This window comes from Onychostruthus taczanowskii, unplaced genomic scaffold (assembly GCF_017590055.1).
Source record: "Onychostruthus taczanowskii isolate IOZ18803 unplaced genomic scaffold, ASM1759005v1 scaffold19, whole genome shotgun sequence".
NCBI classification, from domain to species: Eukaryota; Metazoa; Chordata; class Aves; order Passeriformes; family Passeridae; genus Onychostruthus; species Onychostruthus taczanowskii.
The window spans coordinates 1,600,279-1,626,223 of NW_024499128.1; the positions used below are offsets into that span (position 1 = coordinate 1,600,279).

At 38.3% G+C, this 25,945-nt stretch overlaps 1 protein-coding gene across 1 annotated transcript in view; it reads left to right on the top strand.

Moving 5' to 3' along the window:
- RBFOX1 (RNA binding fox-1 homolog 1) overlaps positions 1-25,945 on the top strand; it is a 1,146,709-nt gene that overhangs the window by 882,571 nt on the left and 238,193 nt on the right. The window lies entirely within an intron of this gene.

The following is a 25,945-nucleotide window of genomic DNA, read 5'->3' on the forward strand; positions in this document are numbered from 1 at the left end:
TATACTTATAAAAATAAAACACACTTTGTTACCTTTTTTCTTTTTAGACATAATGACAAGTTATCCTTGGAAGGGATGAAAATTGGTAATGACTTTCCCCTGCATCTCTTGAAGGAGCATATATCAGGCTAAAGAATTGTGTTTCTTTTTTAGGTCTCTTACACTACTGAATTATGTATGTTTATTGTTTCTCTGTGTATAGATGGTTTGGATAGGTAAGATATTGCTGTTCTTGTTTTAATAACATAATTATGTAAATGTCAGGAATCCATAATATTTGTGAGTCATGTTTTTCTGACTTCGAATTGGGTGAAAATTAAGGATAAAAGGCCAATGAGAAATTCACTTTTACAATGACTGTTAGCTACATTGACAGTGCTAAATTCTCTTGAAGTAATTGTTCAACACACTGCTTTTGAGAATTTAATCTGTTTTATGGATGTCCTTTTAGCTGTAAAATAGTGCAGTAGACAGAAGAAGCTTTGCTTGACCATCACCATGTTCCAGAACTTCACTTTGGGAAATTGGATAGACTTATATAGTTCCAAACTGTTTGGCTAGGAAGCATGCTGCCTTTGATTTTGACATAATGTAGAAGGAGCTGGTTACTTACATAACGTATTTGTTTTTCATTAAACATGCTGATAAGGTCTCATTAAAGTGCCATGTATTATTTACGGTATTTCATATGAAACTGAACTGAGGGGAAACTTCTCTCAGCTTAGGGCATTTGCAGAATAACAGCCTTTCTGGGCTAGAAAAAAAATAAAAAGAATGAAGAAAAGCATGACATACTCCTGTCAGAACAGGAGACTGCTTAAGGCACAGAGAAAGAATGAAAAAAGGAGAAAGGGCACAGAGAGGGTTCATTTCTCCTCCTCCTCACTCTCTCTTGCTCTGTGGCATGAGAGGTTTTTTGGTTGGTGGTTTGGGGTTTTTGTCTGGTTTTTTTTTTTTTTGGGTTTTTTTTTTTTTTTTTTTTGTGGGTTTTTTTTTTTTTTTTGGTGATGAAATAATCTGGGCTGTTTTAGTAGATGAGTTCATGATAAACTGCAAAAGCATGGATGTTTCCTAAGCCAAACCCAATTCCTTTATTGTAAGTTTGTGCATGATTGTTTTGGAGTTGATTACCGAGTTATGGTACGTTGGTTTTGTTGCATTGACTGCTTTTGAGAAAGAAAATTATGTAATAACTGATTCTGCTGGAAAATATTCAGCTTTGCATGAAGAAGACTTAGTGGATCTAAATCAGTCTCTGAGGCTTGTGTGGGTGCAGGTATGTGTGCGCACATGTAGAATGAAAAAGAAATGGTTTTTTTTTTAAATGTAGCACCTGAGTTGCAGTGATGTGTTTTGATTCTGTTTCCAGTTAAGCGGGGACAATTATTTGTTTTTAAGGGTAGATCTTATATCAAACCAGTTATGCTGCTGATGAAATAGACTTTTCTTGTGTGTGGGTTATTTGCTTATTGTTGTTAGCATTAAACTCTTGGTCTCAGATGTGTTTTTGTGGGAATTATGTATCCTATAAAATAGGTGATTTTCAAATCTTCTTCAGAGTCCTTTTAAAAGAAGGATCCCCTTCAAAACCTCAGGTGGTTCTTTGAGGTTTGACCTTCTTTCCTGAAGAATTAATATTTAATTCATTTGTCAAATTCTAATTAAAAATAGTAATATCTTCTGTTATACTTGAGTTGTATCTCAGGAAAAAAAAGACCTGTAATATAGAACCTCAAGGACAAGCTGTAGTATAAATTATTTGATTTGCAGGTCACATCCTACTTTATTACATAAAGACTAACTAGATCTACTAATGAATAATTATTACTCCATAAAATAAAGGGGGGGGGGGTGAATAAAAAGCTGGCAAGAGTGGAATACTAATTTTGAGGTATCGTTCTCAAAGTAGAAAGTAAACATTAAATTCTGAAAATTGCAAATGTAATTTTTCCATGTAACCTGATAGGGCAGTCCTTGATAATAGATTGACTAGCTGTCAAATAAATTTGTAATTTTAGATGAGATGGGCTTTAGACCAATTTTAAGATACAGTCTTTATCCAAGAGTGCTCCCTTCCCCCCACTAAGGTAGTCAGAGTATGCCACAGAATTCTGTTTCATTCCCAGTGTTTCTGCTGCAGTGGTTACACAGCTCCTGCACAGTTTCACTGTAATGCTTTTATAGGCTTCTTTGAGAAGCTGGATAGCAAATGAAATATAGATATAAAATTAATCTGTGTTTTAAAAAAGCTCATTTGCTGATAGGGCTGTGTATTTGCCGGAATCCTCTTGACTAGCCAAGATCCTTTCCCTTTCTCACTTTGTGCTTCGTACTTGTGTTCTTAGAAGGGGAAAGCCCTTTTCCAGTCAGGTGTGAGTCCTGGGAGGGGGGAAGGGTGTGAGTGTGTCTGTGTGCGTGCAGAATCATAACAGGCATTCAGTCCCAGCTGGGCAATGACACTAATTGCCCAGATCTCATGGATGCCTGCGATGCAGCGCGCTCACTTTCTCTCCTTTCCTATCCTCTCCAGGGATTTTTAAAATGCAGTATTTGAATTTTGGTGAGTGGTAAAGACCCTGCCCTAGGACCCATTTGACAAATGAGAAGCTGTGCAGCATCAGCACCAGCCGACTGAGCCTCACTGAGTCTCTCTCTCTCTCCTAGTCAGCAGCTACTGTTGTGAGACAAGCTTCAGCTCTCTGTCATTGAGGAAGTTCCATTTGCTCATCAATAGGCTGCAGGCTGTGTCTTCTTTTTTTCCTCTCGGTTAAAAATTCGTAGTTTAAACCTACCAAGTTGCCTTAGCTGACAAACGAATGTAGGGGCTTAGTGCTGCGAGAGGAAAGGCATTCAAGAAACACCGTTTCTTATTTAAATAATCAAAAGGGAGAGGGAAAAAAAAACCAACAAAAAACAACCAACCCATAGTGACAAGATAGGGCAAACGTGCTTGCATGCAAGCCCCCTCACTTGTTCTACGTAGACTTCAGAGCAACACCATGCAGCATCCCCTTACGGGTGCAACCTGCGTGGCACTGCCGAATGTGGGCATGTGTCCCCAGCTCTCCTGTGCCTTGACTTTTATGTACTTACAGCAGGTAAGTTTGCTTAACTTTTTCTTTTCCTCGCAGTGCTTGCTTTGTCAGCGTCGTTTGGGGGATTTGCAGTCGGGGAGGTATTTTTTGTGTGAATAGACTGTATAAATGTCTCCCACCGTGTGGAACGAGTGTTGTGCCTGCACTTAAGAATGTGAGAGTGAGTAGAAAATATGTTTTAACAGAGCATCGAGCCTTCACATATCTTTTGGTATTTTGATGTTGGTTTGTTTTTTTTTTTTTTTTTTTTTTTTGCAGTGTCTCTGTTGGTGATGTTTATAGATATTTAACACAGTGCTGTGCCTGCATTTCTCGTGGATGCTGTAGCAGAGTTTCAGCCATAAAGGACTGCTCTTTATTCACTTGCAGGCATAAATTATACTTCTAATGTAAATGTGCCCAATGGCAATTTTGTTTAAGCCTTCTTTGAAGACAGGAATTTTAAGTCTGTGTTAAAACATGCTGCTGATTAAAGCCAAGCTGATTTTCAGTTCACAGGGAAAATGATGATTTATAAAGATATATCTGTGCAGAATACTTCTATCTATGAAGTATATTGGACGGGGTTTAAAGAAAATGTTTGGGTATCAGCAAAACAATACCAATTTCTACTAAATTTTCAATTATTATTTTTTTAAATAATTTCATTTTTGCTTAGAGGATTTTTTTAAAAGTATTTCCTCCCACTCTCTCTTCCTAAATTACTTAATATTTGGTACCCCCTCTCTGCTATAGTGTGAAATAACTGTATAATAGCACCTTTTTTTGTAAACTAATAATTTGGAATCATCTTTGTATCCTACTCTATTTTATAACTGAATCCACCATTACAGAGTCATCTAGTGTGTAGAGCCAAGACAGAAATATGTTATCATGCAAAAATGATTAATCCTGTCTGTCCTGTTACTTCTCTTGAAACTTCAGGAGGAAAAAAATATTCTTGTGCCTACTGTAACAAATAAGGGCATTTCTTCCAACTTCCACTACAACAGTTGCTGTGCATATTGACTTCCCTGAAAGTCTAACTTTATTTCTGTATTCACAAAAGCCTGAAAGATGTTGTACGGTATTTCTTTTTGTTCCTAAAGAACAGATAAAATAGATTTAAAGCTTATTTTTATTCAAGAATATTTGTTCTTCTGTTATTGCTGAAAGATGAGAGCTCTAGTATTTTCAGGATAAAACCCCTCCTGTAGTTTTTTTTTTTTCCTGCTGTAGTGTAGTATAAACCATTTCTGACTTCCAGCTTAGGAGTGCATAATAACAGATTCTTGCATGCGCCCTAGATTATCCATGCATGTGGGAGGGATTCATATGTCTGCAATTAAAATTTGCATCCAATAAATATGATGTGTTTAAATTTCAGTAATTTGCATGCCATAACTAAAATGTACGCTCTTGGTAGTTCTGTATTCTGGATCTGGTTTGGGAATGGCATTTATAGATCAGCTTTAATGATACAGTGTGACTTAAGCACTTAGTGGTTGCATACAAAATGTACTCCTGTGTTTTGTTCTGGATTTGCTGTTTTGAGTTTGTCAAAGAACAAGTTGTGTGTTAAAGATAGGGCTTTTGAAAGGAAAAATGGGAATTCAGGTGAGAGGTCAACATGGCCACACAAGGAGCTGATAAAGGAGAACATAAAGATGAGGCTGGGTGCTCCAATAACCTTCCTCAGTGAGATATTGCAGTATCATTATGCAAACACATCTATTGCATGGCACTGCTTTAAGGTTTAAGAAACTGTGCAACTCTAATGAATACTTTAAAACAGGGAATTCAACTGCATCTATTCCATCTGAGAGAAAGATGAGAAGTGATTGCTAATGCACTTTACAAAGCGCTATATCTGGTGGATAATTTTTAACTCTTTAAGTGGATTAACTGCTACACTGAAAGAAATTTTTTAAAGTGTTTGCTTTCTCATCTCCTTAATCCTATTGCCAGTTTAGAATCATCCCGTGTGTGCTAATCACAATTATATAATAGGTTGAAAAGTCTGCTAAATTTGTGATGAAAATTGTGGCAGGTTCAAAATTCTGTGCTTGTTGCTTCTTTTGATTGCTGGTTGGCATTTTAGTTATTCTGAATTCCTAGAGAGTCAGATAATCATGTTCTTAATTCACATATGGTCTCTTATGTATTTGGTTAAGTATTTCTTTAGGAACAATGCTACTTCATCTCAAAATTATCCAGGCAGAGAGGACTGAGTTGATATCACCTGCAAAGCCAACATAACATGGTTCTGGTTTTAAACAGTAAAGGAATAAGAAGTTGGTGTTTTTTGAAAAACATCAATAAACTTTTACCATGACAATCTACTTTGTTTTTTTTTTTTCTCTTTTCACCCTATCTGATAGTTTAGAACAAATTGACAAAAATACTTAGTTTGTATGTTTAGTGCAAATATTTTAGTGAAACTGTTAATGTTTTTCTCTCTCTATCAAGTTGTCTATCGATTTTAAATACAGATAACCTAAAAGCTTTATGTGGTAACTTAAGAACTAGTGAATCTCCCCTGCTTGTGCAACCTGTGACCAGCAGTAAATAGATATTGTGAAGCTGTCAAGTATTTTTTCTCTCTAAAAATTGCACTTGAGATATACCTGCTCACTTGCACCTCAATTAAAATTAACTCAGATGTCTGTATTATAACTTAGTTAAAACTCAGTTGTTAAGCTTTGCTGCCTATTTAGAACCTGTGAAGATAATTATGGTTATTTTTGTGTATCTACATTGGTATTCTGTCAGGTGTAAGTTTTACAATTGCAGATACGTCTTTCTTGGAAGACTGTGAAAGGCAATCTTCTCAAAATGGGCAAGCCAGTCTTTGTCACTAAATATTTATTTATCCTCATAGCCACAAGGATGCTGGTTTTCTGTGGAGCTGAGTGAATCATTTGGAAAAATATGTGCTTTGGTAGTCATTTAAAATTTGCCATCATTTCTCTGTGCAAGTGACATCACTTGGCCAGTTAGTTTAGGATAAATGGATAAACTGTTTTCCAGTGTGCTACAGAAGTGCTGTACGACTTTTTCCAGGGTTAGAAACTTGAGTGTTTGCTCTGATATCTTTCACTTTACACTTGTGTGATGTTTTAAGAGCCAAGTGAGGAACTGTTTTTTGGGGTTTTTTTTTTCAGTTTATGCAAGGAGAATGCTTTACCTAACAATATTTTAACTCTTGAAAATAAAGTTGAAAATGAATAAAGGACAGAGGCCTAGGTAATGTTATAGATTAACTCTCGATAAGACATTCACTTCAAAAAGCCATCAGCAATTGAAGAATGCTTCTGAGTTAGTTGTTTGAAATGGTCTAGAATTATGTGGACATTTTCTTAATAAGATGGTTCTAACTATGGGAATCCAGTGTGACTTTGCAAAGAACATCACCCCAAAGTGACTGTGTCAGTGGCAGCATTGAACAGAAGGAGAACGTGGGGCTTTTCCTTACAAGTTTTCACTGTGTCACTGTAAGGACAGGGTCAGCTGGGAAAGTGTGGATGCATTTGGGTGAGAATTTCTCCTAGTGTCAGTATTTAAAGATACAGGAGAAGGGAAGTTGCATTTGTAGTGCACCATATCTTTTGGTAACATTTCATGGGGTTAGAGACAGCTGCACAGATGTATTTTCTCTTCTTCTCCCTAATATGACACATGAATGCAAAACCCAGTTTCTGACCACAAGTTTACATCAAATAGCAAACTGAAGTAATTTTTGCAGCAAAATGTTGGCTGATAAATTGGGATTTGATATATATTAATGGAGGCTTGGCTCTGATAACTGACATTTTCCTGTGGTCTGTTTTTCTGGTTATTCTGTTGGGGTTTTCTGAGTAAAGTGACAAAGCAAACTTGTTTTGAAACACCATAGAATATTCCATGTCACGGTGTACAATGCTTCTGTCATTATTTTAAAATTGGTATTTTTTTTTCTGTTTAATGATGATAGATGTGCTTTGTTTTAAATAGTGAAGTGGTTTGTACAAAGGGTAATTCCTCTTAAATGGAGCAATTGCTCATAGTGGACATTCACAGATCGAAAACAATTGAACTGAAACTTCAATATCAACCTTTTCTGTCTTTAACAAAGTAGTTCATGGTACAGCTCTCATATCAATGATGAAAAGAATCCACCATGAAAACAAAGCAGAAACCAACAAAACCTCCATCTCTACTCCAGCTATTTCATTACTGCTTACATGGTAAATTAGTGTAATTTTATTTGGGCCTTAAGCATTATGGCTATGGAGAAAAGCTGAATTCCCCTCTCCGTTACTTATGTCATGCTTCTGGATCTGATGATTTATAGGAGCCTGAAAGACTTTTTATCACATTGTTTCTTCATGGCTTAATTCAACGTTGATTTATTTGGTAGCAATTTCAATTGATGCAGTCAATAGTGTCAATAATGGAATAAGGATTAGAACAGATTATCTTTGTGCTAAAATTGTGTAAAAAATTGAATGGATGAACAATTCAAACAGTTCCCGGATACAGTTTAACTTTTTTTAATAGAGCAAAAGCACATCAATTGCTGAATTTCACCACTTCAGTTACAGTTCTGAGTATCTAGTTTTTGCATTTAATACTTCGGTGGCTTTTCAAAGGTTCAGGTATGTCAGTTGAATTCAATAATTGATGTTTTATGGTGACACTGCTTAAACCAATCATGAGAACACTGCCTTTCTTTGCCTGGTCCTTTTACAGTACTCACTCTGTGGCTCTCCTGTAAAATCAGTTAATCTGACTTTAATTCTTTAAAATTTTAAGCATCTGTTATCTTATAAATTGGAGTCTTTGCACGATTTTGTTCCTCTCTCTGCTATTTCATGGCAATTTTCATGTAAGAACATACAACCTCTGCTTATGACTGCATGAGTGCAAAGAAGTCCACGGTGCTAATGCTCACTCACCATCTGTTTTTCTTACAGCTGGGCCTTGAATAATTGTCCAGTAGCTGATGGACTGAGGGTAGGCAATATTTTCAGGGTTTTCTGATTCATTTAACCAGCTTCACTGCCCCAAGAGAAACACAGTGCTTGTTTATTCAGATGTGTAGGGTAAAAGGCTGTGCTATGTCAGACAAATTACAGCACTCTCTTAAAACAAAAAAAGGAGCTGCCATGCTACAGACCACATCCTGTGGAAGCATTTGTACCTAAGGGGGCACTGTGGCACTCCGAGGGAATTTTAGTGTATGAATGAAACAGACCTCAAAAGGTGGGAGTGCAGCTGTTGCATCCAGGAGTGCTGCTAATGCGGATTTCAGGAATGATGTCTTGCTGTTTACCCTGATCAGGGTAAATAAGATCGTTTGGGATTCACCAGCAAACTGGAGAGCTGGTACTTGTGACTCCACCTGTGACTGAAGCCCAGTTTCCACGTTTGCATAGCTTTTGTCTCCCAAGAGCTGCTCCGTTCTTTTCCAGAGGCTAATGAGAAGTGGCTTAGAGATCAAGTGCTGTAGCGGCTCTCCATCTGAGTAAGAGCTAGTTTGGGGCATTTAACTCCAGCCTCGTCAAACAAGGTCAGTCTCTCACAAAACGAGAGGAGGTGCTTTAGTGAAGTGCTCTCCTCTTTAAATACTAGAAGGAGGTGGGGGGGGGGGAACCAACCAAAAAAAGAAAATCAACTCCAAAAACTCCAAATACAAAAACTCCTCAACAAACCAGAAGAATCTGTTAAGAAGGTTACCTGCTGCTTTGGACTATAAAAACAAGAGCAGCTGCAAAGGAGCTTCCGTGTGACAGGAGCAGGTGAATATTTTTGCCTTAGAACCATTGTTTTTTACTAAGTGACCTCTTTGAATATTTTAAAAGGCTTTATCTAAAAAGGGATGCCTGGATATTCCATTGTGAGCTATTTGTAAGTTATCCCCATTCATTATATCTGCTAATTATGTATATGGATGGATATTTTCTGGAAAAAAAAAAAAAAGTGGGGTTCTTTATGCCAAGGAAAGTGTGTGGTGGTTATGCAAGCAGGGATTTTTCTCAGGGTAGCCAATAGATATTTCCGTTTTAGATTGGTTTTTTTTTTTTTTTGAGCGTAGCCAGTCAAAACTAATCTGGCTTTTTGTTTTGTTTTCAATGTGTGTATTTCTGAGTTGGTAAATAAGTACTATGATCATGTTAATATTAGTCCTGCTAAGAATATTTTTGAGGTATTTAATAGGTGGTATAAATGAAAGTGATAAAAATTGTGACACTGGAATTTATCACCTTGTTTTATAGAGTTAGAATAATGTTGGTGGAAAGGAGAAGTCAACACCCTCTAAGAATCCTTCAAGCTTTCCTGCCTTTTAAAGGTGCATGTGCGATTGATTTATCAGTTTTAAAGTGTGATGTGTAGTGCAAGAGCCCTCCTGAGGACCTGCTGTCATTTCTTTGCTGGCATTGCTCATTTCCCTCTGAGTTGCCTAGTGCAGCACCATTGACTTCTTTTACATTTTGCTTCCCCTCCCACTCTGTCAGTGCAGCAGCCCAGTGAATTTAATTAGAGAAAATAGCATATCTAATGTCTGTGCTATCCTGACTGGTTGTAGTTGGGCCTTTGGTCTTTTGCACTAGAGCAGGCTCCAGCTGTGGAGAGATCTTGCAGTGTTTTGATCCTGCTCTCTCTCGTTGTGTTGAACACAGGCAGAATCAAAATTAGATACTGTAGTAAGAACTGAAGTGTTCAGTGAATTATTTTTTGTTCACAGCGAGTCACTGATTTTTACTTTTTCCTCGAGATATGGAAAGAAATTCTGTGGTACTTCAAAATTGAAATACTTAAGATATTCAGGTACTCGTGAATAAGAATGCAAGTGCTTTCATCTTAGACCATCTTTAAATTTACCTTTTAACCCTTTATTTCAAAATGCACTAGAAATTGTTGCTCTTCCTAACTACAATATCTTGAATATGAATTTTTTTGGAACTGTTCATCGATTTTATACTGTCATCTCATATTTGTGGTTGTGTATATACTTACAGTTCTAATATGCCTTGCCTCAATTCCTTACTGACTTGCAGTAATGTTTATTATAATTATGACGTAGTTTTGAAGTTGATTTCTTTGGTTTTGCCTCTCATACCATTTTGTTGTATAGCAATCATTATCTCTGTTGTGGACAGTAAGTCTTGTATACATGAAATAGTTAATTACAGATATTGATTATGAGCATGAAACTTTATTTACCAGCAAGATAATAAGTTTTAAAATACATGCTAATGATAAGCACAGTCTTTCACGAAGCAGGGTGAAATGTAAGCATTTCTTTGAAATAATTTAAAGTGAACATTGTAAAGGAGGCAAAAACAAGGTTAAAAGTTCTCCTGAGAAGAAGATTTTGCCAAAACAGAGCTAGTGTGAAAACTTGGGGGTGAAAAGAACTTTGGCAGCCCATATATTCCATGAGTGTCCCCTCCGTAAGCTTTCTTCCTTGTCATGTATTAGTCCTGTCTCTGGGATGTTACATGGCTGCATGGCTCAATTAATGCTCTGTGGCAGGAGGCGGAAAAAAATGTCTCTGTCTTGTCAGAAGTGAAGTTATTTACTTTCAAAAGCTGACAGAATAGCACTGCAGGGGCTTCATTTATTTCCGTTCAGAATGTCATTATTGTGTAATGCAGAGGAACTCCTGCATGCATTGCAGGCTTATTCCTGTAATCTCCAGTCTGCAGGATGGCTGCAGAAGTGTAAAATGGCCCACTGGAATGTTTCCTCTTCTGACTTCAGCTTGCTCACTTTTGCAAAGCAGCATTCCAAGTTCCTTAAATATTTATGGCTTAGATGGGATGAATGTGTTTGTCGGGAGTGCTTTGGAATTGATGCTGGGTACCTTTGGAATTGTGCTCTGGCCTGCCTGGAACATGGATCGGATCCTCAGTTACCTTTGTAATGTGTGTCATTTTCCCTGATGGGTAGCATATGGTTTGAGACTGCTTTTTCAGCATTTCTCTGTCATGCTCTTTGGTTTTCCCAAGTCTAGCCCCAACAGGAATGTTTCGCACAGAATGTTTCATCAAGATTACTTGCTATTTCATCTCAAAGTTTGGGAAAGCATTAAACTCTGCTGTTGTTGTATTGCACATAGTTCAGGGGCAGGATAAGTAGTTTTGATATTATCTACTCAAGTTCACGTCATGCTGCAGAAATACAGGAGCATTCAGAAACTGCCATTCCAAGGGGCTTGGTTTGTTTTTTTCCTTTCCCTTTGATACCATTTCAGCCAGTTTCACTTGGAATACCAGGCTTGGCATGTGCACATGAAATTGCCTGTTGCTCTTTGGAAAGCTTTTTGATGCATCAAAAGTAAAACCACAGAAACGGCAGAGTTTAGGAGTTCCTGTGACCTTCTTGCAGCCTGCTATTAAAATAAATAAATAAATGCTCCAATAGAAGATTACTTAATTTGGAGAGGAGTCACATTTTTTGTGATAGTGGATTTTTTTTGTTTGTTTGTTTTACAGGTAAACCCTCTTTGATTAGACTCTTTTCTTTTTCTAATTTGTTTTTTTCAGTACAGAGTGGCAAACTAAAAATTATTAAAATGTCAAATTAATTTGTCAGTACTGTATTTTATTTGCACACCACCTGCCTTTAAATTAAGGGGAAAGGATTTTGCTTCTAAATGGGCTTGCTTGCTCCTTTCCTGCTTTTCTCTTCCTTTTATTTGCAGACATAAAATCCAATAAATTTCTATTGCAGTTGCTGGGCTTGGGGGAGAAAAAGGAGAGGAAAAGTACAAAGCTATTGGGAAGCGTCAAACACGGCGGATGATGAAGTACATTTCATAGCAGCCAATTCCAAGCCCAAAATCCCTGTTGTGCAGGAAGGCTTCCCAGCTCACACAGGAAATTCAGCCATTGCACGGCAGAGTATTAATGATTTATACACCCCGCACCACTGCTTTTGTTCACTCGCAGAGCCGGGCTCTGTTAATAAAGGAATTTCAGGGAAAAGGGTCCTGGCATGCCGAGTTGTTTTGCTCAGTGTGGTGGACGCTGCCTCATAAATCAAAGGAATTTAGTGCTTTACAACCTTTCAGAGCTGCTGAGGGTGGTTGTTTGTTTTTTTTTTTTTTTCTTTTCTTTTTTTAATCTGATACACCTAAGCATATTTTCATTTCTTTTCTATAAAGAATGAATGAACTACTGGATGAGATCTATCTCAGCTGTTTTAGGGTTGATTGGTTTGCTTCACAGTGGCATTATACTTCCATTTGTTTTCCATTTGGATTTATGCTTTATAGTGTTGTCTATAGAAGGAGACTAGCATGGTTTTATTACCATAAAGAGATGCAGATCACATTATATTCTGTCTTGTTTCTTAGAAATAACTAAATGAAATATAAAGGCAAAATACATTTGCAGTAAGGAAAGCAGTTTTATATTCTTTACATAAAACAAAACCAAAAAATAACATTTAATATTATAATTTTAAAATATTTTTTTTATTAACAAAAATAAGCTTCAGTGTTCCTCTACAATACGTGTGAGTGATAATATTTGAAGTTCCTTTTTCCCTGGAAACTTTGTTTCTTAATAGCAACTGCAGGATTAGGTACTTAATTTTGTAATGATTTACATAATTATCCTTTTCAAATAGTGGAACAATATTGATGTTATGAAAGAAAATATGTATTGACATTTGATTAGAGGAATAAAGATAAAGAAGGATGTTTTTTAGAAATCTCTGGAATTTTGATGTGAACTAGAGTATTGAATAATGTTATGGGACATTGTCCTAACAGAAAACATGGTTGAATAGTTATGGGACCTTATCTTTGCTTTCCTTTGCCTCTTTAAAAGCAGGCTGGGAGAGGGGATAGGAAATAATTGCAGGCAATGTGTTTGCAATCAAAGGGAACCTGGTTTTCCACAGGCATCTTAAGACTCTTATTACACAGCAGGCACAATGTGTTTTCGCCTTTTTGGATCATTCAGAGTTATAAATTCAGGTACCTTTTTGTACAGAAGACACAGCTGTCCTGTCCTGGCTTGGTCACAGTAGAAAAGGTGATTCCCTCTGAGCTTTGTGGAAGTCAACAGTGTAGGGATCAGTATTGCAGAAGTTACAGCTCCTTTGTACTGCCAGGAATTCTTTGTAGATTTTGTGGTCTGCAGGCAAATCAATACCTTCTTCTCTGTTTTCTTCCCTGGTTTAAATATCACAGATTAATATAAGGCAGGTGCCCAGTAAATGAGGTTTATTATGTTTATAGAGCAGCATTGCTGTATTTGTTTGTCCTCCATTATTTGGGTGCGTGAGTGTTTCATTGTATTTAATTATGTCTGTGAGGCACAAGACAACAGTCAACATCTGCTCTATTGTTGCCGTGGTTTACAGATAGCTTTGATGGGTTATTAAACAATCTATTTTTCAAACAGCAAACAGGGAAATAAGCTGCACCCATATTATGTAATTTTGTAAAGGTACATTATGTAATTAGTCGTCTAGTATTTGCACACTAATCTTTTATTTTGGTTGAATATATGCTGTTCCATTTTAAAAAAGGGATGATCCTCGACAGTTTTTATTTAATGGTGAATTTCTAGTTTCTCTATAGCTTGAGTTGATTTTCTCACTACTAATTTGATTTCACCATATGTTTTATATTGAAATAATGTCTGAGTTGTGAATGCTAATACAGAAATTAGAAATGTGCATTAACTTTCATTTATTACTGAAACAGCTACTGACAAACTATTACTACAGAGGCATCATTAGGTATCTTGAACTATTTTTGAGTGAAGGTTTATGCTGTTACCAAGGCATCAGTTGGGGAAAGCAAGGTTCAAACATCTTTGCCTCTCTTAGATCTGACTCAGGGCAGAGCGTCCCCAGTGCTCCCTGGGCAAGGGAAGTTGTACTGTATGGGCAGGGAGATGTCTCTGTAGAATTTGACTCTTGTACAAATGGATTCCCTGATGGAAAAATTCTTGTGTGCTAATCTGCTTTTGATTTTGTTTTGGTTTAATGTACCTGTCAACTGTTTGAAGTTTCTTTATGTAACGCTGGTATCCACGATACTGTATCTGGATGCATTAAGGCAAATCACTGAAAGATTGCAACTACCCAGCATGTGATTTGTTTTTGCCTCAAAATAAAGTGTAGAAGAAAATGTTCCAGACACAAATGATGAACAGATCCTAAAATTAGACTTTCTGTAGCTTTTATCATTGCAGAAAGTCACCTATTAAAAATGTTTGAGAACATGAGTCTGTAATATTTTCACGGCTCCTGAGCTGCTACTGCCCACAGTTCTAGAGCTGCAGCTTGCTGGGGTTACTTCTGACAGCAGGATTTCTGAGGCTTTGGGAATGTTGTTAATGCAATGAGCCTGGGAATGCAGGTTTCCATTGGAACACGGTGGTTCACAATCCTTTGTGCATGGTCTCTGCTCCGGTGAGACCCCACCTGGAGTTCTGCATCCAGCTCTGGATCAGATTGCCCAGAGAGGGTGTGGAGTCTCCCTCACTGGGGATATTCCAGAACCATCTGGACACACTCCTGTGCCCTGTGCTGTGGGGTGGCCCTGCTGGAACAGGGAGGTGGCACCAGATGCCCCACTGGGGTCCATTCCAGCCTGACCCATTCTGTGACCTGTTGGAGCAAATCCAGGGGTGGCACTGAGATGATGAGAGGGTTGAAGCACCTCTCCTGTGAGGAAAGGCTGAGAGGACTGGCATTGTTCAGCCAGGAGAAAAGAAGGCTTTGGAGTGGCCTTCCAGTGCCTGGAGGGAGCCTACAGGAAAGATGGACAGATTTTTTTTGTGAGAGCATGGAGTAACAGGACAAGGGGCATGATTTTAAACTGAGAGTAGATTTACAGGAAGAAACTTTATACTGTGAGGGTTGTGAGACACTGGCACAGGCTGGCCAGGGATGCTGAGGATGCCCCATCCCTGCAAGATTTCAAGGTCAGGCTGATGGAGCTCTGGCAAACTTCCTTTAATGGAAGGTGTCCCTGTCGAGGGCAGGAGCATTGAAACTGGATGATCTTTTAGGTGTCTTCCAAGCCAAATCATTCTATAATTCTATGAACTAAACTATGCCTTTTATGTACATAAAGAATTTAATTCAAAGGAAAAAATATATAAAAAACATGGTTATTTGGAAAATTATGCATCCCAACAGGTAGGAGTGGTGTTTCATGTGCTTGTTGAAATGTCATTGTGCAAAATGGCCATAATTTTTAGCATAGAAAGTAGATTTTTCACTGGTTTGTTTGTTTGTTCTAATGTAAGGGCTTGCTAGAAATACTTTGTAATCTCCCTCTCACTTACCCGGAATCTAAACAGGGATTTCAGATCTGCCCCTTCAAGTGTCAGTAGATGGTTCTCAATGGATTACTCTTGCAGTTTTGACAAATGGAAACTCAAAGAGGAACTTCGTATTACAGTTTTGTAAGAAGGGAAGGAATGGTGGGATACTGCTCTTTGTAGAGAACTTTGTTTTCAAGTTGTTTCCAGAAACTCCTTGAAACAGAAACTGGGGAGGGGTGAGAGTTTATTTTAATTTTCTGTTTATTACTAAGTTTGGTCTCTTGGAAAGTGCTCATTATAAACAAACATTTGTGTTTGTGAGCAGCCAAACAACCTAGGCAGGTGTCTCCAGAAGCCTGCATGGGAATGGAGCATTCCTGGGCTCTTTTTCTGGCATGCAATGCAGACAAATTTTCCTGTGTGAGAAAAGCAGGATCAGAATTCCTGCTGGAGTAGATCAGTTTATTGACTTCTGCTGAGAGTGTTAGCCTTGGCTTTGCTGTGAAATTAATGCATCGTACAGTGAATGTGCATTTTCTGACAGCATATTCTTGTATGTTTTGCTCAAGAATAGTTTTAAATGTTTATTCACATTAAAATTGTAGGAGTCATGTGTGCCCATTTCCAGAAGAAAATTAACTTTGCCACTGCTTCATAAAAACTCCAAGGGAAAGCTATTTTCAGCTTGATGGAGGAAGCTGAGTTACAGCAGGCAGCATCTGATCTATGAGAGTGATGGACATTGGTTACTCTCAGAGCTTCACAAGGAGTTAGGGCTGTGGAGCACAAAATATTTCAGTGTTTTCTTCATGTGATCCTAAAGGGCTAATTAGGGCTGAAGGCCTGAGGATAAATCAGGAAATTTGACTTTGACCACAAATGGCCAAATAAATCAGTGCAAAAACACAAATATTGTTAGGCACTAGCACCAGATCACCCATGCATCTGAGAAGGGAGGTTGTGAAGAAGACCTATCAATAAGAAAAAAACAGAGGTAATTATAAAAACCTTTGAAAATAATTTCTGTAAGAATCCATTACTCCAAGTTGCCTCATTAATTTTCCTGAAATCTGACAGTTCTGTAGAAACAGCTATTCAGTGCTTTTTCTGTCAGTGCAATGCAAGAGAGATATTCCAATAATAGCATTTATAATCCAGATGAGCAAAAGTCAGGTCTGTCTTATGAACCTCCTGTACTGTTCATGTTTGTAGAGCACCTCAAATTCAAACTTGCAGAGGAATATTACATTTCTTCTTTTTATTTGTTCCTGGTGTTGAGTCACATGTATTTTGTTGATTTTGCTCTTTACTAAATGGTACTAGATGTTTCATTTTTTCTGGTTATGAACAAATCACTATTGAAAAACTTTTGAGAGAAGGTAAGATGCTCTCAGTGAAAGAGTTTGAGTTCAATTTTTGCTGTCTGATCCCCTGATCTTGCACTGCAGGAGAACTGACTACTTCTGAGGTCTTAGAAGGAGACTACTTATTCTTGGTCTTATTTCTTGCAGCAGTAAAAACTTTACTAATGTCTACCAAATAACTTGAGTATTCACTAAAGCACTGATTTCAATGAAAATATAAATAATCCACTTTTGTTGTCCTTCCCTGCACAAATTTATCCCAGTCCTTTGCTGGTCCCTTCCAAGGGCACTGGCACAGGTTGATTAAAACCTAAATGAAGGTGAGATTAAAAAGGCGATTATTTCTCTATTCGCTCCAATATGAAATGGAATTGACAAAAAGTAAAAAAGTGGATGACAGGAAAGGCTTTTATTATCTGGCACTGATACAGCAGTGTTCTGGTTTTCTGGTCTTAGGTGCTTTCTCTCCTCTTCTGTTATTCTGAGCAGTAGCATGATCCCCCTAGCTTTACATTGTCCTGAGAAAGTTGTGAGAGACATCATTAGAAATCGAGTATTCCCATGAATTCAGTGCCCACTGAGACTGCTGAAGAATGCATAGGACTGGAATGTGGAATGAATAAGTAGAATATTTTTAATAGGTCTTAGGGGAAGGGAGAAAAGTAAACACATGATGTGATTCTTTCAGATGAGAGCTATTTACTGTGTTACCAGGAAGAGTTCTTGAAGCTTAATCCAGGGAATTTTGTTCTTCCAAATTAATTCTCCTGTGTACTAGCTCTTTACAGAGAGGTGCCTGCAGAGCACCAGAGCAATCCCACTGACATTGATCTGGTTTCAGTCACAGACCCTCAGACTGGGATAGAGGAGATGTGACCCATCTCAGGGAAAGCCAGGTTTTAGCTTGGCCTGGATAGGCCAAGTGTGAGACCCCACACCGAGTTTAGGAGTGGTGCTGAGTTGCTGAACATGGGATTAGGTGTGTCTCCAAACATGTGCATTAGCAAATATTTATGAGACTGAATTGACTTCAGACATTAAGAAGAAATGAAGTTGAAAAACTTTCTGCCATTCAGATTTGGAGGCAAACTTCCTATCAACTGAGCTTTCTAATACTTTCAGCCAAATCCTGTCTGCCTTAGATGCTCCTTGCTTGTAGCTCTTGGCTAAACTTTAGTACTTAAACTATTGCCAGTGTCTTGAGTAGAGCTGAGTTATGGCTTACATTACATCTAATGCCTTCAAGTCTTGGTATTTTATCTCTTGAAAATATGAAACTTGTCAGTAGTGAACAGAAATTCCCTCTGATCCCTTTAAAGACCTATAGGGTCTTTATTATTTTAGGGTTTGAATTGGTTGCTTCTCCAAGGCACCCTGCTCACTTAGGATATCTACCCTCTGCTGGTTTCTGCAATCAAACCATAGCACTTGGCATGGTAGGGTGCTTGAATGATGTATTTATACAGGCAGGAGGCAGGGTTTAATACCATCTCATGATTCACTGTGCAGTCCTATTAATATGAGCTTGACTCGGGGGAATAAGTAGCTGTTACTTGTCAGCAAATCCTGAGTGTATTAAGGGGGTGAAGTTGTACTGAAAGATCCTCACAGTGATACTCTGCTGTTCCCAAGGGAAGCAAATGAAAACTGTACTTTGATGAATAATGAATGTTCTAATTGGGGTCAAGAAGAAGTCATAGCTTCCTGTGATATAGTAGTTAGAGTAGCCTGACTACAGCAATAAAGAAAAATCTGTTTGACCAGATTTGGCAATAAAAATATGTGACTGTCTGTCATCTTTGTCATCTGCACACAGCTAAAGCCCAGGATGTGACAGTGACAGGCAGGTGGTTTATTTCTTGTACAGCTCGGGTGTATTCCCGAGATCCTCTCTGAGGTATTGGTTGGTGCCCATAAGAATGTGGCCATGAACAGGTACTGAGACTGGCTGAGTGCTCAGATATTGCCCAAAATCCTGTGTGGAATGGATGAAGAGCTCTCATGGCATGGCTTGGGTATATCACTAGGATTTATTAAGAGTGCGTGTTGGTTAGAGTCAGTCTGTTCCTGATTTGCAAGGAAAAATGTTTTTGTTGCTGCTGGGTTGTATTTACAAATGAATATACCCTAAGGGAAGATTACAGCCTGTTCTTACCTGCTGACAAAATACATGCAAAAATACCTATTTCTTGGTCATCCTCTATTCAGCACACAAAGGAGAAGAATAAATGAAAGAGACTAAGGAAGATATATGCAAGTGTGATTGTACTACATATTTTGTGAAATGGGTATACATACAGCCTGAGACTTTATTAAAGATGTATGTGATACTGCTTATCATTTGTGGAAGATGTACATAATTTTCAGTAGTTAGTCTGTGTAACTGCATGATATCAGACAGGCATGAGATCTTGAAATTGTTCTATGTTTCATACAAAATTTTCTAAGCTGCTTAACTTCTCATGGATTGGAGGCTAATCTCAGCTGGTTTAGAAAATGCAGATAATCTCAAGAGCAGAGCAAGATATCTGAAGTAGCCTGGAGACGGGAGAGAGTGTGTTCTCCAAAGGGCCAACAGGGAAAATTCAAGTGATTTAGTACAGCTATCCAGCTGATAAGAATTATGTAATAAAAGCCATCATGGAATTCTCTGTAAGAGAAGGAAAACAATGCAGTGCTCACTAAAGCAGAAGAAACAAAGTGCAGAACTTTGGAACACGTCTTCAGTCTGTGGATAAGTTGTGATGTCTGCGTGTCAAGATCAACTCTTGGTACTTAAAGCAACAGTATTTTCCTACAGTTTTGCATCTAACTTTTCTGAGTGATTCAGGAGGCACACAGAGAAGCTTCCTTCACAAACAGAGTTGTGCAGACCTATGGAGGTGTGTTCCATCACTTTTTGTAGCTTTAGGAGCTTTTGTGGCCTTTCTATGTGGCACTTTGCAGTCCAATATCATTCTTTTTCCTAGTGCAGAGCCCAGCACATGGAATAACTGAAGTTTTCAGGTCCGTCCTGCTTTAATTTTGACACAAATGCTGGGATAATAATGTGGTTGTGATCCAGAATCTTTCTAACTGGTATGATAGTGCAGCTAAGTTAAAAGACACCTGTAGCTACTTAATAATTTTATTCAGAGAGTACCTGTTCACAGATTGTTCTCGGCTTTTGTGCCTTGATATGTGGAGCTGATGACAGGTCCTTAGTTTCTGTGGTAGCCCAAGGCAAGTCCAGGCACAGAAGGATGCTTTAACTCCAGTTTTAACCTGCTGCTTCTCTCTAGCATACATTTATCACCTACGTAAGTGAACGTGTCTTGCGACTCACTGAAGGGTAAATCACTCTCCCTACTGTCAGGGGACAAGTTCTTATCTTTTAGCAATCCAGTCTAAGCAGGGAGTGAGGGTTTCCAAGATGTGAAAGAGGGCAAACTGTGCCTTTAAGAGTTCTGGAAAAAGTGAAGCTAAGTACATGTGTATATTTAACGTGTGTGTGTGTTCTTTTATATTGCTGTCATTGTGGTGAGCTCCTTGGACCCGATTCAGTTCTCTTCAAAGGAATTTACAATCAGAGATGGATACAAGTTAGAGCTGACCTGCAGAGGAACAGGGATATTGGTCATCATGCCACTGGACAGTCAGTTTGTTTTTGTATCAATGTTTTTGTGTGGCATTCTGGCAAGAGGGGATTTTATGGGCTGAAAGAGAATGTTCATAGGTGTTTAGAGAGGGTCTTAGCTGGTAGCAGGCAATTTCAGGAGAAAGCATCAATGTCATTTGGAGTTTGGTTAGGAGGTGAAGGAGCACAATATTCAAGGAAAGACAAAGGATATTCATCTTTGAGTTGTTGACAGTAATAGCTTGGGTAGAAACAGGCTGAAGTGAGCCTTTGAAGGGGATGACAAGTGCTGGGTAAAGGTAATAAAAGGATGGGTTTTGGGGCAGTGCAGGTAGGGAAAGAAGTGATCTTTATGGGAGCACTCCAAAGGAAATGCAAAGTAAACAGGCCATTCTTTAGCCAGTGAAATCCTGCAGCAGCCCATGGCTCAGACCACAGCACTGACAATAAGAAAGGAAGTTGAAACCAGAAAGGAAGGTTTGGCTATGCACTCAGAAACCAATATTTACTGAAATATTGCACTTCAAGTGTTGCAAGGCAAATTGGCCCACAGGGCAACAGCCTTAATTTGTCTACGGCTATAAATATTTTCCCAAATTTGTTTCCCAAGTTTTTGCTTCTGTGCGAAGCTCTTGTATTTGGCAGGACTGGAATTATTTATTTATCTTTGAAATCTCCAAAGTTACTCTCATTGTATATTTAGAAGAAAGAGGCTAAAATTTGAACTTCAGCGCAACTGAAGCATTGTTGTTTTCTGACCAAAGAATAAGCTGGGTTCATCTTGACCTGCTGCTAGTTTTAAATGTGCTCCTAAGAGCTAATGTATTTTTAAAATGGAAACTTTAAGTTTAGAAGAAAAATTGTAAATATGCTGTGTCCCACCTGCTTGAAAAAGGTGGCTTCTCCCAGTTTTGAACAGTTTCTGTATCCTTGCCCTATTCCCTATGTGAACTGAGATGCTTAACAAATTCAACTCTGGTGACATCTGCTGTGCTGGTTATCAGTACGAGACCAGCAGATACCTTTGATCTGTATAGGTGGCATTTTTTGCTTTAGGAGTCAGTAAAATATCCTTGCTGTGTTTTGGCTCTGCTGTTCTGTGTGAGAGGAGCTGGCTGGAGAATTGGTACCTGGCATGAGCAGCTCCTACATGTTCTTCAGGCAGAGGAGAGGGGAACAGGGAGCAGCTGAGGATGGGGTAAGCCTGAATGGTGCTCCTGCTGCACTTGAAGAGCCTTTGGCCCTAAAAGGCTTTTGCAGAAAGGTGGAAATAGTCTTTGGAAAACAAGTGCAGCAGTTATAACAGTGCCAGCAGCTGTGCCGTGGAGGGTGGGGGAAGATGTGCAGGACAGCTTTTTCTGCCTATCAGTATTTCCTTTAATGCCAGATCACCTCAGGCAATGCTAATCAACAGCAGCTCACCTTCTCTTTTAAAGCATCTGTGGTGCTGGTGTCTGGTAATCCTTTTTTAGAGACAGTAATCTAAAGTTGCTGTGGATGAGGGAAATTATCAGGAGATTCGAAAACCAATTTGTCCTTTCAGTTTTGGGGTTTCCTCTACCAGAAAACCTCTGAGAAACCTTAAAGAGAAAGTGGAGAGCATTTGGACAATGGGAAAGGTGGTCAGAAATGGGAGGCTTGAACTTAAAAGATTCAAATATGACATAGCATAAGCTCTGAAGAGGGTGCCAAAGCGGTACCTGAATTATTTATGGTCTGAGAGACGGGAAAGTTAGGCCAGCATAGGAAGGAAGCAGAAATTATTTGAAGTTCATTGGTGTTGTGCAGCATTTGGAAGAACTATTGTTTGTGGTATTTTGAACTAGATACAGTCATTAAGAAGAATTAATTATTTGGCAGAAAGATGGTCTAAATAGATTACTTCTGTCAGAATCTGATTAGAGCATACATCATTGATTGGCTGATGACTGCATTGCAGGGATCTGCCTTTTCCAGGCATTGTGGCCCCAGGGAAGTTGCTAAAGCATTTTTTTGTTTTCTTCTTTTTTTTTCTTTTTTTCTTTCTTTTCTTTTTTTTTTCCCCCACCTTGTACCATAGCAAAACTTAAGACATCTGCTTTTGCCTGAGGAATGATTTTGATCATTGTCTAATGTGCCATTTACATCTTATATGCAAGTGGAATCAAAACTCTGATCTTTCTTGCACCATTTTAATTTTTCTTGTTCTTACTGAATGTGTAGTCCAGTTTTCAGGCATATTTCTAGTTTCATTTCTGTATCTGTGCATCTGTATTGTACAGCAGTCTCTTTCCTTCCTATTTAAAGGACTTCTTAGCAAGCCTTCAATGCAACTGCTATTAGAGCATTGCTGTCAGTAGCTTCAGTTCTGTCCCAAAACATGAGATTTTGGTATTAGATTGCTGGGCCTAAAATACTTACGAATTTTGTGACCACCTGCTCCTACCTTACCTTGCTTAACCTGTGCTCTTCACGTTTAAAAGCATCTTCTCACTAAGAAAACCTGCCTTTTGGAAAATTCTGCATAGTTTAAATAAATAAGATTGTGCATTTTATTTGTGTATGTACATTTTAATCTAAAGCTAGTGTTCATGTGGTTTTTTTTGTTCATTCTTGCTCTCCCATTGCTGAAATCAATTTTTAGTTTCAGAAAATCCATTAAAATTTTTAATGAAAGAAACCAAAGCCAGCTAGGGCTTGGGAACAGCTGAAAGTAACATACTCTCTATGAGCACACTGATAATGGCTTAACATGTCATTTTATTTTTTTCCTAACAGCATTTTAATTTTCTAGAATGCAATGGAAATGAAAGCTGTATAGTTGTTTAAAATAGATGCTCTCCCCTTTTCCACCCACACACAGAGTTAATTTTTTGCAGGGAGGAGGAATCTTGCAGCAGGCAGGAAGTGGGTGCTGTCACCACCAGGGACATCAGAGAGGTGCCTGATGTGCATGTCCTGACCATCCTGGCTTTGTCCTCCAAGAAGTGTTTAGGTCCATGCTCGACCTTAATCATGCTGAAGCGAAGCAGAACTCTCAGCTTTACCAATACCCTTCTGGCTCATTCTCTCAGTCCTCAGCACTCTTAGTGGTCAAATTTCATTTATTCAACATATTCTAGCAGAACAGGAGTGACCATTGATACTAACTAACAGCCAACTGTAAAACCCAAGTGAAATTTCCTTTTTGTGTGGCTGGGAGGGAGAGGAAATGTGTTGGTCTAAAGTGGTGGAGCTGATGTAGAGGCATTGGCATGAGTTCTGAGCCGGGCACGGGGCGGAGACGCGAGTAAAGCTCTGTTGTGCTTCTGTGGTTTTGATTCGCAGAGGTTTGTGAGGACTTAGGTAGCTGGTGCACACATGGGACATCACCACAGAGCCCAGCCACCAAGTCAGAGCTTGCATCTGGAGTGCCCCACACCTAGACATTTAGAAGCATGTTGTTATAGTGAGGCAAGCAAAGCGTCCTTGCATTAAAACAGGTAATTACGGTTTGTTTTCAACGTTTGTTTTTGTGTATTGCTATCTGCACTGTAGAAAATAGCAATGCTTCTTAGACATTTGATGTTTGCATTATTCTGCAATGTTTATACTGCTTGCAAAGGGCTGGAAGTGTCCTCCTGGAAGCTGCTGAGTTCACACTAGCACTGCTATTTGCATCATATTCTGTTATAAGCCACCCTTTTCTGTTACTGTGGATTTGGAAGGCTGTTCTAGACCCTCACTAGACAAGACCAAAATACTTCAAAAAAAACCCCCCGAACTTGGAAAAATATGTTCAGCCTAAATTTATTCATAACTAGGTTTTTCTTGATTTTTAGAGTGTCAGGATTGTCCCTAGCTTAGGCTCTTCCTCCTACTGTTTTCTTCCCTATTCACAGATTGCTTTGCTGAGATAAACAAATCAAATTTAGGTTTCTGTTGCAACATAGCTCTTCCATTCCCCTCAACACAAAAAGGAATTTATCTACAAGGGTTGTATTTGAATTTAACGGTTTTTTTTCTATTTAATGTGGATTAAAAGAACTGTATTCTGTTGGAAGTACCTCTAAGAAATCAAGAAATAATTAAGAATTAAAATTAAGAAATACTGATAATTTTCCTTTTCCTATTTGCATCTCACTGGCATCTCAAATTCTTTAAACAGATGCAATGAGATCCTGCTTTTCTTCCTCCTGAGTTTAGCTCTGAAGTTTCTGTCATTAGGAGGAACATGTTCTTGCATTTTGTGTTATTGAATTTTGATTAATGCAGCCCATAAGATTTAGCAGTTCTTTCTATGTAATACCCGTATCCTTTCCAATTTTGACAGTACCTTCCAACTTTGTGTCATCAGGAAATTTCATCAGCAGGTTGCATTGTGCCAAAATAATTAAAGAAAATGTTCAGAAAAATCTGTCCCAAAATAGATCACAGAAAAGCTTCCCTTCAGCCTGCGCTTTCCTGTGCAAATCTTCCTCCTCAGGTTTTCTAATATCTTATCAAATATATACATGCTGAAACAAAAAAACCTGCCAGGTATTTTACAGAGCAATTTAACAGTCTGTATTTATGTCAGTTGTCCCACTGGAGTCATTTGAGTAAAGCTTGCAGAATCCATTTTGTAATCTCCATTCCTGGGTGAAAGGAATCTGCTTTCTTTTCAAATGCAGCTCGCTCTGCTGGATGAAGCAAATAAGCAATAGTTAAAATGAACTTTCCTTTTTTTTTTTTTTTTTTTTTTTTTAGAAATTAAGTATTTTTGAGTGAGTTGTGACTGCAACTTGCTTTCTCATATATACCTTTTGTTAATGTATTTCTTTATGAAAGGTAGTGACTGGTTTTGTATTGGAATTAATGACAATCTTTTGGAACAAAAATCTATGATGTGTCAGTTTGCTTAGTAATTAGACTGCAGAGTTTCTCTTCCTTGGTAAGATAAGACCAAGAAATAGGATTTATAGCTAAGCACGGTCAGATAAGCAGTGAGAACAGCATCATCCCCAACAGCAAAGTGAAGCACTTCTGAAACAGGAGATGGAGTGGGGTAAACATCCCTCCATCATGTGATGATTGCTGGCCTCATTGGCAGCTTCTGCAGGGAGCATCACTGAGGGTCACAATTCCACATCTAAAGTTAGCAGTGGGGTAAGGCTGGCACTGGGGAGGGCCAGCAGGCAGCTGCTCAGGGAGATTTCCAAATCCTGCAGCACGGCTGCCGTGATACACGAGAATCAATTACTGAAAACCTTCCACGATGGTCAAAATGTGACATTAAATAATTGAGTATCACATCAAATCTTGTCTGCAATTAGTTATCTGGGAAAGTAATTATGCAACAAAATCAAGTAGCTGAAATTAGTGGTGTGAAGCACCCTGATAATTCGAAGACTGTAGGAGATTTTTTTATTTCACTTGTAACATGGAGTTGTAAGTACCTAACTAATTCTTTATTGAAATAAAAAAGTCTTGCTCAATTGTAATTCTTGTCATTAGTTACATCTGCAATAGAAGATACATAGCACATAAAACAGGTGTTAATGACTAAGTTGGTTTTGTCTAAAGTAAAAATGAGCTGCAGAATAAAATGTCTTGCAAGCAGTACATTTAAAGTCAAATCTATTTTGATTTAGGGAGGAAACCAGCCTAAATTTC